This window comes from Perna viridis, chromosome 2, assembly GCF_037379345.1.
Source record: "Perna viridis isolate PV_CMFRI_1.1 ecotype Kerala chromosome 2, ASM3737934v1, whole genome shotgun sequence".
NCBI lineage: Eukaryota > Metazoa > Mollusca > Bivalvia > Mytilida > Mytilidae > Perna > Perna viridis.
The window spans coordinates 33,617,117-33,630,936 of record NC_142446.1 but is presented as its reverse complement, the minus strand read 5'-3'; the positions used below and the strand labels follow the sequence as shown (position 1 = coordinate 33,630,936).

Here is a 13,820-nt window from a genome sequence, read left to right as displayed (position 1 = left end):
AATGAGCAATAAAAAGTTGTAATGCTCAGGTTTTTACTTGAACTATGTGGCAAGGGAAACTATTCAAGCCTACCTGTCATACTAATATTGTGTATAGAAATCAAGTTAGAGTTATCTTTCTTACTGCAATACCACCAAAAGCCACAGGCACCAGATTGTTTGTTATATTGATACACGTACATAGAGATGTCAGCTTTACCAGGATTCAGAAATACCCTGGTCACAGACAATCAGGGTTCACAGTATAAATCGAATGGAAATGCAGACAGAAAAAATTTTAATAACAATGTCCTACTTCATACAACTTTGTACAGAAAAAAAAAAGAAACTAGAGGCTCCCAGGAGCTTGAATCGCTCACCTGGTTGAATTTTGCCTTACAAGGGCAACAAATTAAACAAGAAGTTGCCCAACAATTTTGACTCAAGAAAACTATGATAGAACTTATCATAAGGATCATTTCAGTAAATGAAAGTCTAAATCTATCATAGTTTTCAAGACATTGGCTGAAAACTGTAAAAAAAAAAAACAAAAAAACTGTCATTTTCCCCTGTCAAGGGCAATAACTCTTATAAGAAAGACAAATTTTATGCCTGAAGACTTTTGTAGTCCTAAATATAAGGATCATATCAGCTATTGAAAGAATTTGGCTAAACCTAATGGTTTTGGAGATATATGCGAAAAACTACTGTCTGACCCCTATGTTCTATTTTTAGTAACAGTGGCCATGTTTTTCGATGGATCAAAAAACCCCACTTCAATTCTATGCAGGATACCCCAAGAAACACTTATACTGAGTTTTGTTTCAATTGGCAAACTAGTGTCAGAGGAGAAAATTTTTGAAAGAAATAACATCAAAAATAGCAAAAAACTTTGAAAAAGGGCAACAACTCCAACATGGCTTAATAGATTAAAATGAAAATTTAACTGCATATAGATCTCATCATGCTAAACACTTTTACCCCTTTAAGAATGGGCTAAACCTAACTGTTTTGGAGATATATGTGAAAAACTACTGTCTGATCCCTATGTTCTATTTTTAAAAACGGTGGCCATGTTTTTCGACGGATCAAAAATCCCCACATCAGTTCTATGCAGGATACCCCAAGGAACATTCATACCAAGTTTGGTTCCTATTAGTCAAGTAGTGTCAGAGAAGAAGATTTTTGAAAGAAATAACATCAAAAATAGCAAAAAATGTCGAAAAAGGGCAACAACTCCAACATGGCTTAGGTCTCACTAACCACTTCCGGGTCCAACGGCCACCCCCCCTATGTAGTACCAAAAACACACTGAACCTAGACATATGCATTGTAAGTGCATTATTTGTGTGTATTATGATTAAAAGTAGTCAAAATAAAGCTAAGAATGTGTACTTTAAAATCATATATGTAATTAATTACAAAAGTGTATGAATATTGTTTACATGTGTGAGTAATTTGCCTCCATGCTGTCAGTTAGCAGAACAGGTAAAAATGTGGATTTTCAGTATTATTTATTCAAGTAAATTTTGTGAAAAATTTCTACTATCATCGTACCATTAGCATAATAATTTTGGAAGCCTTACTTTCCAAGCTTCCCAACGGTATGCAACTTTAAGATGTCATTTGTCCTGGGAATTCACAGTGAGACTTTGAAAATTACTTTTTTAACATGTAAAGTAATGGAAACGTTAGAAGTGGTTAGTGAGACCTTAATTGATTAAAATGAAAATTTGACCGCAGATAAATCGCATCATGCTGAACACTTTTACCCTGTCACAATTTGGCTAAACCTAACCATTTTGGAGATATATGTGAAAAACTACTGTCTGACCCCCTATGTTCTATTTTTAGTAACAGCAGCCATGTTTTTCAACAGATTAAAAATCCCCACACCAGTTCTATGCAGGAACTATGGTCAAGTAGTTTCAGAGGAGAGTTTTGAAAAATTGTTAACTATGACGACGACGGACACCAAGTGATGGCAATAGCTCACATGGCCTTCAGCCAGGTAAGCTAAAAAAACTGGAACATTTTGAAAATTATTACACATATTGTGTAACGACAGACAGACTGAAAGACAGAGGAACATTAAAGTGAAACTGTCAGAGACAAAATGATATTCTGATGAAAATAATAATACGAAAAAATCGTTACAACAATATTTTCAATGCATGATGATACAAATACTGCTGACATGCAATTAACCAAGTATGAAGCAAAAATGAAACATGATCATTTTTGAAATTCAATGTTTTAGTTATAGTAAATTTTGAATGTCACACTATACCATAAAAGGGTTCATGAATATTGGGTAATATAACAGTACTCTGTTTGAAATATCAACCTCACATGCCTGCCAGAATCTCAAAAATCAATACTATGACAAAATGTTACATTAGACAACACATCAACAGTCAATATGTACAAAATATAAATATGATCAATTCAATTTTAAGGATAATGTGCAAGTGAATTTAAAATAAACTAAGAATTATGTAATCAAGTTTTAATCTGTAACATGACTAAATGAAGAGCATTTATGACAAGCTCAATTTTATGTAAACAACATGCCGTTCAGCTGATCCACTACAGACTACTTGTCATTAAATAGCAACTATTACTAGCTTGAAACAACACAAATTTTGAATATATGTTATAAATAGCATAAGGCTTATCAGAACTAATGTAATAAATTAAAACTTATATCATATCTCATTCAGTTCCATTATCAAAGTAAAACCTTTAGACTGGCAGACTTGAAAAAAATTTGAACATTGATGTAACAAACATATATAATGTTCAGTCAAGGTCAATGTCAAGCTGTGGAAAAACACCAGTGCCCTGTTTCAAAAAAGTGTATAATAGGTCACAAGTTGTGAAGTTAAAACTTGCAACTAGTTTTACGCTTACAATTTTTTGTTCACCGAAAATTTGATACAGGTACAAAAACATGTTATATATTTATAGTTCTTAGTACAGGTAACTGAAAGCAATTGTATTCTTCAATATGCTGAATTGGATCATAGTCTGTAATATCTGCCTGAAAATATCTTGGTAATACTATGTTCAATATTATAAAGGACTACAAGAATGTATATCCTCATATGGGCTTCCAGTACAATGCTGAAAAGTTAATCCCAGTTTTTTTAGATATAATCAGCCTAACTTACTAGTTCTTGGTGGAAGGGCCATTATCATACCATAAGTATAGTGATTTTGAAAGGCTTAATTCACAATCTTTGCTATAGTATGCATCATTTGTCCAGGGAATTCACAGTGAAATTTTGAAAGTGTTTTTTTTTTTAACATGCAAAATAATGGAAATGTTAGAAGTGGTTAATGAGACCTAAAATAGACCTATTCTATTGTTGTCATAGTTACCTAATTAAAAAGAGGGGACAGTATAGGAAATCACAATTAGCTATACAAATAAAAACATGTTCTGATATGTATTGTTAAGACTATATAAACAAAAGTTTTCTGTCTTTTCCTGATTAAATGATTAACAGATTACATACAATAAAAAAAAAACTTAGTCACTACACACACCTGACCCCTATTTTCAACCTGTTTATAGAAGGTGGACAGATGACAAAGCCCTAATATAACTATAGATTTACCTTAGTTACAGTAAAAACCATCAACATTTGAAAAATCATGTATTAAATGTTTAATTCTGAAGTTGCTTGTTTAAGGAGGTAGACCTAGGGTAAGGGACATAACTCATGGAATCAGTGATATGTTTGTATTATATTCAATTTCACCAAAAGCTATCAAGCATTCATTTGAAGCAGAATAAAATGAATCCAAATTAATTAGATGCTTAAATAAGATTGATGTAAAATGCTGCATACAAACGTTCCAATGATTTTTAAGAGTTGTGTCCCTTACCCTAGGTCTACCTCCTTAAGTATTATAGCATTCAATCACTATACCATACACACAGATGCATAAACTAATACCAACTTTGCTTCTTAAGATTTTACTTTAATTCAAGTATAATTGTACATACCACACTAATGTCTTATCAAAAATATTTTCTTACCTGAAAATAAAGAAATAAAAACATGAAAAAACCCAGATCTTTACAGATCACATATTACTGGCTATTTTCATTTCAAAGTCGTTTATGAAATATTTTGTTGTTTTTTTTATGTTCAGACAGCTTTCTATGTACTTTCAAACTTTGCAAGTAAAAACAATATGGTCACCTTTGACTGTGGAGGAGTTTCACTTTAAGTTGTTTCAGAAATGCATTACAAGGAACTTACTTCATAGGGACACAACTCCCAACAAAATTGGAGGGATCAAAATTTTCTTGTTATATGCACAGTAACATATCACGCCCTACTAAATACCAATGTTCAGAAGTTTGAGAGGACCTGACATTCCAACAAATGTTGCATTAGAACTACCTACTTTGTGTATGTAGACTGTCTCTGTTTCCTGTTTTCACGTTCTGGCCATGTTTTTGAACTTTGACTTATTTGAATTGTCCCATTGTTCGTGCTTTGGCATGTTTTTGCTGATATCTACCTACCTACTGATAAATACTCTATGACATTGTTCACTGAAAACCACTCTGTCAAAATCAAGTGCTTATGATATTTGCTACATTGTAATATAGTACTACTCCTCTGTAACTAAATATTTCTTGCAATTTCAGAAACAAGCCACTTCTATTTTAAGATACTTGTTGACATTCCCTCTAAATAGGAAAGCCTTTTTGCACCAACTGAGATAATATAATCATGCAATCAACCTTAGTACTCAATGACACTATCAATAAAGAAAGACAAAAATCTTTCCAATATTTGCTATGTAACCCACCACAATAAAATATGATTTATTTCATCAATAAATTGCACAATTCATGATACCAGCTAATGCATTATTTTCAGAGAGGATAGAAATTACAGACCATTTGTTACAAACAAATGACTATACATTATTTAATATCCTGTCATTATAAACATTGTAATCTTCTTTATAAGCTACTATAATCAATGCAGGCCACTTAAGTCCCATGATTCCTTGTTAGCCGCAAAATGACCCTATTCCTTGCAACCTCTGACAAGTAATGTGAGTTTAGTGACATTACACTGTCACTGCATCCCATTAGAAAGGAGATTTTATACCAATTACTAAGGACTAGACAAGAAATGTGAATTCTGCACTTAAAGCTATTTCACTATCCACATGGTTTTCCTCCAAAAGAACCTGCATTGATCCTGACAACTACTTTGGAGTAGAAACAAAAGGGAAAGTATTAGAAATTCATAACAATACTTAAAATATTTGTTGACCTTTCACCTGAATAATAACATATTATAAGAAGTAAGAGGTCTTTGTTTAAGATTTTTTCAATGTAAACAGACATTCAGCTCTTTATAGTACCCATGGTTTTCTATATGTATAAACAGTGAAATATTCTTTTCTAGGAAACCAATAAAAAAAGCAGAAATTCATGAAATCTGAAGTAAACATAGACATAAACAAGAAAGTAGAGGTAAAATCTGGATCTGAAAAAGTGTACTTTTGCTAAAAATGGGAGAACTATGTCTGTAATACTGTTGCACACCAACTCCAGGAAGATTCTGTTCACACCAAAAATCAAATCCTTTAATATAGAACACGTAAAATAAAGCTTGTGTCAAAATATTGAGTGGCTGTGACAATTCATTCCAGAGAAAACTGTTATGAAAAAAAGTGTACAACAGACAGACAGACACTTGATAAAACAGTATATTCCCTTCTTCTCATTGGGGTATAAAAAATCTGTTTACTCTATGAACTTTGTATGTTTGAATAAAACAATATATAAGTCATCCAAACATGATCTAAGTATACCTAAATTGAACCAAATCAAAATGTCTAATATTAACAATAACCAAGGACTTAAGTACTAGTCAAAGTGAGAACTAGGTATCTCTAACCCTAAAGAAAAGAGACCATTCTGAAGAGGCTATACAGGAAATAATGGTAGGAAAATTTTGTTGGACATTTCGAACAATTTTCAAATGGTTAAAACCCTCTTCACCATTGTGGATCTGCACATTAATCTTATAAAGATCATATCTATGGAGTATTGAGTGTATTTTGGCAGTGAAAAAAATACAATGTTACAATTAATTTTCAATGTATATCAGTTATTTAAGTACCTGCCTGATTTTAATAAAGACCTGTAATTCAAATTTATATACCACATAATTCTATACCTATTATCAATCCCAAAGATTACCCTATCATAACCTCTTAAAAGACCATCACATATCAAACAAGTTCTTACCAAGCCCAATTCAAACTTGAAAAACAATATCAATATGTGAAAACACATGTACATATAAGTACACTAAACAGCTGAGATACAAAGCCCTACATATATGAGCTTTCAGATGCCTATACTTAGCAGAATCAATATTACTATGGAATAACAAACAACTTGAGCGAAAGGGTCTTAGATAAGTCACATAAGAACTGCTACTTAAAACACAATACAACTGTAACAGCTGCATATGGAAATACGTTGGAAAAAAGTTTGTAAGTACTGAAAATCAAAACACAAGACAACAGGAATAGCAGCTGTGGAGAGGCTTTGTAAAAGACATGGTAGGTATGGCAAATCAAAAACTGAAAATAGTTAAAGAGCCATGAGCAGGTGCAAAATACAAATACTCTGAGAAACAAAGGCCATATAATTATTTTACTTGTCTTGGAGGAAAAGCTAGCACCAGAAACTTAAATGATAATTTCATTTTTTTTAATTAAAGCTTGTCACTTCTTTTTAAAAATTTCTTGAAATTCATTTGAAATTGAAATTGTTTGCTAAAAACAGTATAACTTATTCTCACTTTTTTTCTTCAAAATGTCAGAGAAACAAGTAATAACTTATGAGTGGCCTAACAAGACAAGTACCCACACATTTCAAATCATTTACACAAAAAGTTTTCCCTAACTAGAACAGGTGCTTCATACAGGTACCATCCTAAGCATTTAATGTATAAGACACGATCCACATACAAATTATGTAGACATTCTACCACATCAAACCTTACTTAAAGGATCAAATGTATTATGAATGAATAAACCATACAGGAGGAAATGACTTTACCGATTGATGTATATTAACCTCATCCACCCCCTCAATCGCTAATCACTAAACACTACAAAATCAAACATCAACTCTAAGTGACTAATTGGTGTACCTCTTGAGCAGAAATCAACATACTAGCTCTGTAGCTCTAAGTGACTAATTAGAACTGAGAGAGAGTTGAAATTGTTGTCTCATCTCTAAACATCACATGGGATGAATGGCCTAAAAGCATGATTATAAAGCATCAAAACACTATTGTTCATATGCCATTAACCAAAATGGATAAAAAGATTTTCTGCATGAATATCAATGTGTTTTGATATGAATTTGCACAATATCAAATCAGGCATTCAGTGCATATACATACATATGTAAAGAAAACAATAAATCGTGACAGATAAATAACAATTTTAGCAATGCCAACTCAGTACATTATTCACAATTCAACAAGGAATAAACCAGAAATCTGAGACCCAATGCCTATTAGTGATACCCCAGGATCTCAACTTTAATGTATTGTTAAAATATTAAGTACACAAGCCTAAAATCAAATCTCAGGTATGGCACACCTATATGAAGATTGTGATAAAATATTAGGTGATTGTGACAAGTAGTTACAAAGGAAATTTTATATTAATATCATATGATCAAGTGTAAACCATCATCATCATGGAGCTTATTGTAGTACAAGTCCATAATCAAAGTCTACGGCATGGGGCACCAATAAAACACATGTGTAATAATCTCAAAGGAATGTGATTATTGCTGTAGAGAAAACTGATATGAAAAAAGTGTGGTTGACAGAGGGACAGACAGACAAGGGTAAAACAGAAAACCCTTCTCCTTCAAAACGGGGATATTAAGACTTAATTTATTACATCACAATAGCTTTTGAAACTTCGGCTATTATATGTATACTGTGTATACTCGGCCTCACATAAATAACATACTGTTAAAATTTGAATAAAAATATTTTCTACGACTTTCTTGACACCTACCGTCGTTTAAATTGTCTTAAATGACTTGCTCATTCGTTTAGCCAAATGGCTTCTCCCTAAACATTGAATCGTTAAATTCCAGTCAGATTTTAATTCTCGGTGCCAATATTTACATTGTAAAAAGTCGGCCATGTTTACAGTGATCGGGTTGCTAGGAGATGTTGTTTACGTTTAAATGGTCGATGTTGTTTACGTTTAAATGGTTTGTCCAAAAACCGAAGAACCCAGAATGCATTTCGGCGTCATTTCGGATATCTCGGATTTATTTTACGCGAACAACGTACAATACCGAGAAGTTAATCAAACAGACGATTGTCACCAGAGTTCGACGGGAACTTACGAACTTCGTTTGTAAACAAATCGTCCCGTAGAAACCAACATGGCGGATATTAGTATGGGATTTTCCTGTAAGGATTTGTTACGCATGATTTAAGCTAAAAGCGACTTGTTCAGGGAGAAGCCGTTTGGCTAAACGAATAAGCAAGTCATTTAAGACAATTTAAACGACGGTAGGTCTCAATAAAGTCGTAGAAAATATTTTTATTCAAATTTTAACAGTATGTTATTTATGTGACGCCGAGTATAGTTGCTTATCAGAAAAGGAGAATAGCCCGAATCAAAACGTCATTTATAAAAAAAATGACACAAAACATTATTTACAAAGGGAGCTAACTCACAAATAAAACTTTTCAGTCAAATTATATTAACTCCTTTAAAACTGCCACCCTACAAAGAAGGTGTCATACCCAAAAGGCTAAAGCAAGAACATTGTACGCTTGCATTTAAAAATGATTTGTTTGATATGTATAGCAGTTCTGTAGCAATTTTAGGTAGACACAATGTGAGCATCTACTCCTTAGTTCTATTATACCACTTCAAATACTTGTAGAAGTAAATCTTCCAAAACAGAAAACAAATACACGGTTTGAAAAAAGATTTTAACATATTATTTCATTGCAAAATTGTAAAATTACAAGGAGAAAAAACACAAGAACTTTTAAGTTACTTTTCATATCAATAAAGATATTCTCTTAAGTTGAGTTGAGAAAAGTGCAAACTATTTCACGAAGCAAAGAATGCACTTTTAAGCAATAAAAAGAAGAAAAATACATGTATGACACATTGATAAAAGAGACTGCCATAGCATCCAATTAAGACAGCATAAATCTGTAGGCAGAAAAAAATCGTTAAACAAATAGTACAAAAGTCTTAACAGGCAATTCACATTGCCTAATTGAAAATCGATGAAGAACCATTCAGTGGATATAGTGACAATTGAAAAATGAACTAAAAACTTTAAAAATAAAACTGGTTACAATTCTTAAGTGGTAATTAATTTGATAAAAATACTGGTGTCCACGGGGCTAGAGAGGAAGGATAATGCATTGATGCATCCATCACTGAATAAAAAATTCCCCAGGCATGATCCAAATTAATCGCATTTATTAAGCACATTCATCATTTTTTTTTTTTTCACTTTTAGGCCTAGAAACTATTTTGTTAGGAGGCAAGTACAAGCCAATGCTATCAAATATTCGTTTTATTTAAACATCACAAATCAAGGAAGTTATTTATCTTCCATTTAAATTCCAAGAAAAATACCTGTTCAAATTTGAATAAAAAAACTGCATTTAACCAATGAAAGAAAGTAAAGTCTACAAAAGCAACAACTAAAACAATGGATTTTGATCATCCTATAATTATTGGTAAATCTGAGTTTGTAGATTCTTTTATATGAAATCAGGGACTGGCGACTAGAATGACAACATTACCAGTATATGTAAAGGATCCAGCAAATTTTAAAGAATAAAAACACTTGTTCCTTCTGTAAACTCACATACCAGTAGATTGTCAACTTATAAGTCTGAGAAGACATGATAGATATCAATAAAACCAAGCAGAAGTACAAATAGAAATGGTTATGGTGAAACATAATAATAACTGAGTTAAAGAAGATGGAGTCTATTTTTATTAACAACATTACACAATAAGTGACATAGGCAAATATTGTTTACATGTAATGGATGTGAATCATGGTTAACATGAATTTCACATGAAGGCTCACAAAAATATTACACAATTAAATACACCTAAAAACCAGTTCAAAAAGGTCCGAGTCACTTGTTAAAACAGAAATGGTCTTCTTCATTGATCAGATTGTTTTGTCCTTGAATTCCAATTAAAACCAGAAAATATGATCAATGAAGAAGACCATTTCTTTATTTCTGTTTTAACAAGTGACTCAGATCTTTTTGAACTGGTTTTTAGGTGTACTTAATTGTGTAGTATTTTTTTCCCAAATTAGGGGAGGGATGTGATCAAGGCAAAGTATTTTAACACTGTCACATTTTTTGTGCCTGTCCAAAGTCATGAGTTCCTGGCCTCTGTATGTATTGTTTGGTTTTCAATTTCAGTTTGCTTTTATGTTGCTTGAGTCTAAATAAAGGGCAACTATTTGGCTGTAACTGTGTATAATGTTGTTTTTGGGGGTAGCTGCAGCCTGCCACGTGGTATGAGGGTTTTCTTTGAAGAACCAATTATGGCCGTGAGCTGACATTATTCATCCTGATGGGGATTGTTGTCTCTTCGTTATATTTACCAAATCCCTCTTCGTTTTACATATTTTGCGACAATAAGGCCAATCAAAATTAACTGTTAGATTTTCATCCTTGCCCCAATTTTGTGTATATTTTTTTTTCAAATTTACATATCCAGATTTTTTACATGTCTACATCTGGTGTGATATAGGTTTTAGAGTGTTTATTACACTTCCTTGCAATAAAAATGGTGTATACTATGTTTAAAGTTGTTGCTGGTCTAAATACAGAAGGATCATAACACATACGGTTTAATATTAATACATATATATGAAAGAAGATCTCTATGTATGTTTTAATTGTTTAACGGTCTAAGATGACAATTCCATATGCATCTTGTAATTCTAGACAAGTTACAGGACAAAAAAATAAAATCCTCCCAACCACTCAACTTTTTTGTGGACCCCTGGAAGAAAATCTAGCTATTAAATTTAGTTGGCCTAAATCTGAGTTTATCTTAACACAACTTTTGCCTATAAAAAGAAGGCATGTTGAACCAATCATACAAAGCTTCACTCATCCTGTATGTTACACCTTTGACAAAGAAACAGCAAAAAAATCATAACAAATCCCAAATCTATTGCTGCAATCTTTCACATGTATTTCCAAAGATTTCTGGGATCATTCTTCTTTCAGACAGTTTAAAATTTGAAACCATTCCTCAAATTGTACCATTCTTCAAAGAAAATACCCAAGACTGCTTTAAATGTTCACAAAAGGACACTTTCTTCGAAAAACTGTGAGAAAAGCTCACTTTGTAATATCCCCTCCCTAGAAACAATATAAGAAACCCCAATAATAATTCAGACAGAAAAAAAATGAGCACAATGGTGAAAGTTTTATAAAATTCAATTCAGTGTTTTGAGGGAAATTGCAGATTAGAACTTGGGATAGACTTACACAGAGGCAGACAAGCATGCACTGCTGGTTTTCAAGTGTGGTATAACACAAACTAAAACTTCCACAAAAATTTAATGTTTTATACTATCCTTCATGTAAACAAAAATATAAATATGAAAATTAATATGTGCTGAGTACTAAAAAACTCAATGCACAGCTTATTTCTAAACTAAATCTTGGACTATATAGCCTTGGTTGGAAACTACTTTTTGTGATCCGCTCAGTTAATTGTTTCCTATAGCTAAGTCCTTCAGTTTAATATGTGAATTGATTTCAGACTTTTCGTCATTATTATTCAGCTGCTTCAACAATTAAACCATCAGTTTATTGCTTATTTCCATGTCTGACAACAGAGACAAATTTTATTTGCCAGCATAATTTATCAACCAACCTGTAATGCCTTTATTCCAAATCATTGCCAAACTACTCTTTACCTGTCACAATTTGGTATGTATATATGGCTCTATTTTCAACTTTTTTTTTTTAATTAAAATGACCATGTGACCATTTCAAGAGTGCAAAAGTTTCTGACTAGACTCAATTTATTCATACAATGTAATTCAAGCAATGACTGGCAGATAGAGGCAATGATCTTGTACGTCTGAATGTGAGGCAGGTGTAACTATTAATTTAGAGAGGCTTTTTGACAGAGATATCACTTATCATAAGTTGGTGACATCTCAAGTCCTGAGTAGACTTTTTCCATATTTACACCATGTGATTAGCAGAAGATTACTTCCATATTTTAGATTTTACAACCCTTCCTGAAAAGTCAAAACTAAATCAAATTCTAAATGTGAAATAATGGCCACAAACACACCAGAACTATTTACATCAAAAGCATGTTATGATTTTTAAACATTGGTAAACAAACTGCAATCTCAAACTGTGACTGGAATATTACTTTATTATTACATATACAACCTTGACCAAAGTGACAAGGCCTTTTACTTTCTATAAATAACATCAAAGATGCTATCATAATTCACAAATTAGGCAGAATGCAGAAACCTTGTCAGATAATGAAATAAAACAAAGATAAAGCAGAAGAGAGAAAAACAGCAGGTTTCAGGTAATCAGGGGAGATTACTCTAACCATAATAAAGGCCCACTCTATTACCTAGAGGTCAACAAAGGTCAGATTGGTTAACTCATCTGTAAGCTTAACTAGTGATTATTCCCTTTTGAACCTTGTATTTATATTCATTCACTTTACAAAAAGCAGAAAAGAATCATTAATCTTCAATACTTCTAAATTCACTGTATTGTGGTAAGAAGACATATTTTACTGCCATTGAAGTACAGTCAAACCTCGGTAGCTTGAACTCCAAGGGACCATTGAAATGTGTTCAAGAAATTGAAGTTCGTATATTTCCACATTTTTTTCGATGCCGGTCCGAGTTCGACTTCATCATTAGAAATTGGTTACTTCCTACGAAGTTGTGTGGATCTTTTTCATTTACTTTCAGAAGATTATGTTGATTTGTGGACATGAAAAATGCTGTGTTCACTTTTAAAAATGTTCAGAGTTCGAGTTCCTTAGTCAATAATTTGTTTTCATCCAATTTTCTTTCATGCCTTCATCATACCGACTTTGGAACATTCTCGAACTTCAATCAGTGTTATATTAAGATCAAAACTACCTTGGTGATGACATAAATATTACCTCTTATTAATGAAAATGACACAGATTAATGATATAGTTTCAGTTTTTCAAACCTTTTATTACCCAAACTAACAAAATGGCTTAAGAGTTCGAGTTAGTGAGGGTTATTCTCTAAGATTTATTACTGAACGGACCAACTAGTCAGTTTGAGTGTTCGAGAAATCAAAGTTCTAGAAATCCAAGGTTATTTATATTGATTATATAGGAGAAAATTATGGTACTTTGAAATGTGTTAGAGAAATCCTGGGTGTTCGAGCCATCTGAGTTCGAGCGAGTGAAGTTCGACTGTAATTGTTTTTCTTTGAGTTCATCAATGCAATTGAATATGAAATAAATATTTTTGTCTAGTACAGAACGAAACTATACAATACTATATCTTAATTCATTGATTAGACATCTCAACAAAAACAGACAAAATGGTAAAGTCAGTAGTACACAGTTACCATATTTTCTGGACTATAAGTCAATATTTTTTTTTTCAGCCTTGACTTATCGTCCACTTCGACTTATCTAAGGATTTTTTTTATGTATAATTAATGATGACAAAAAATACTGCATACTGAATTGAGTTTCTACTTATACCA

At 32.2% G+C, this 13,820-nt stretch overlaps 1 protein-coding gene across 1 annotated transcript in view; it reads right to left on the bottom strand.

The window, feature by feature from the left end:
• Positions 1-13,820, bottom strand: part of LOC148624727 (26S proteasome non-ATPase regulatory subunit 1-like) — a 153,749-nt gene that overhangs the window by 59,629 nt on the left and 80,300 nt on the right. The gene's annotated exons all lie outside the window — the stretch shown is intronic.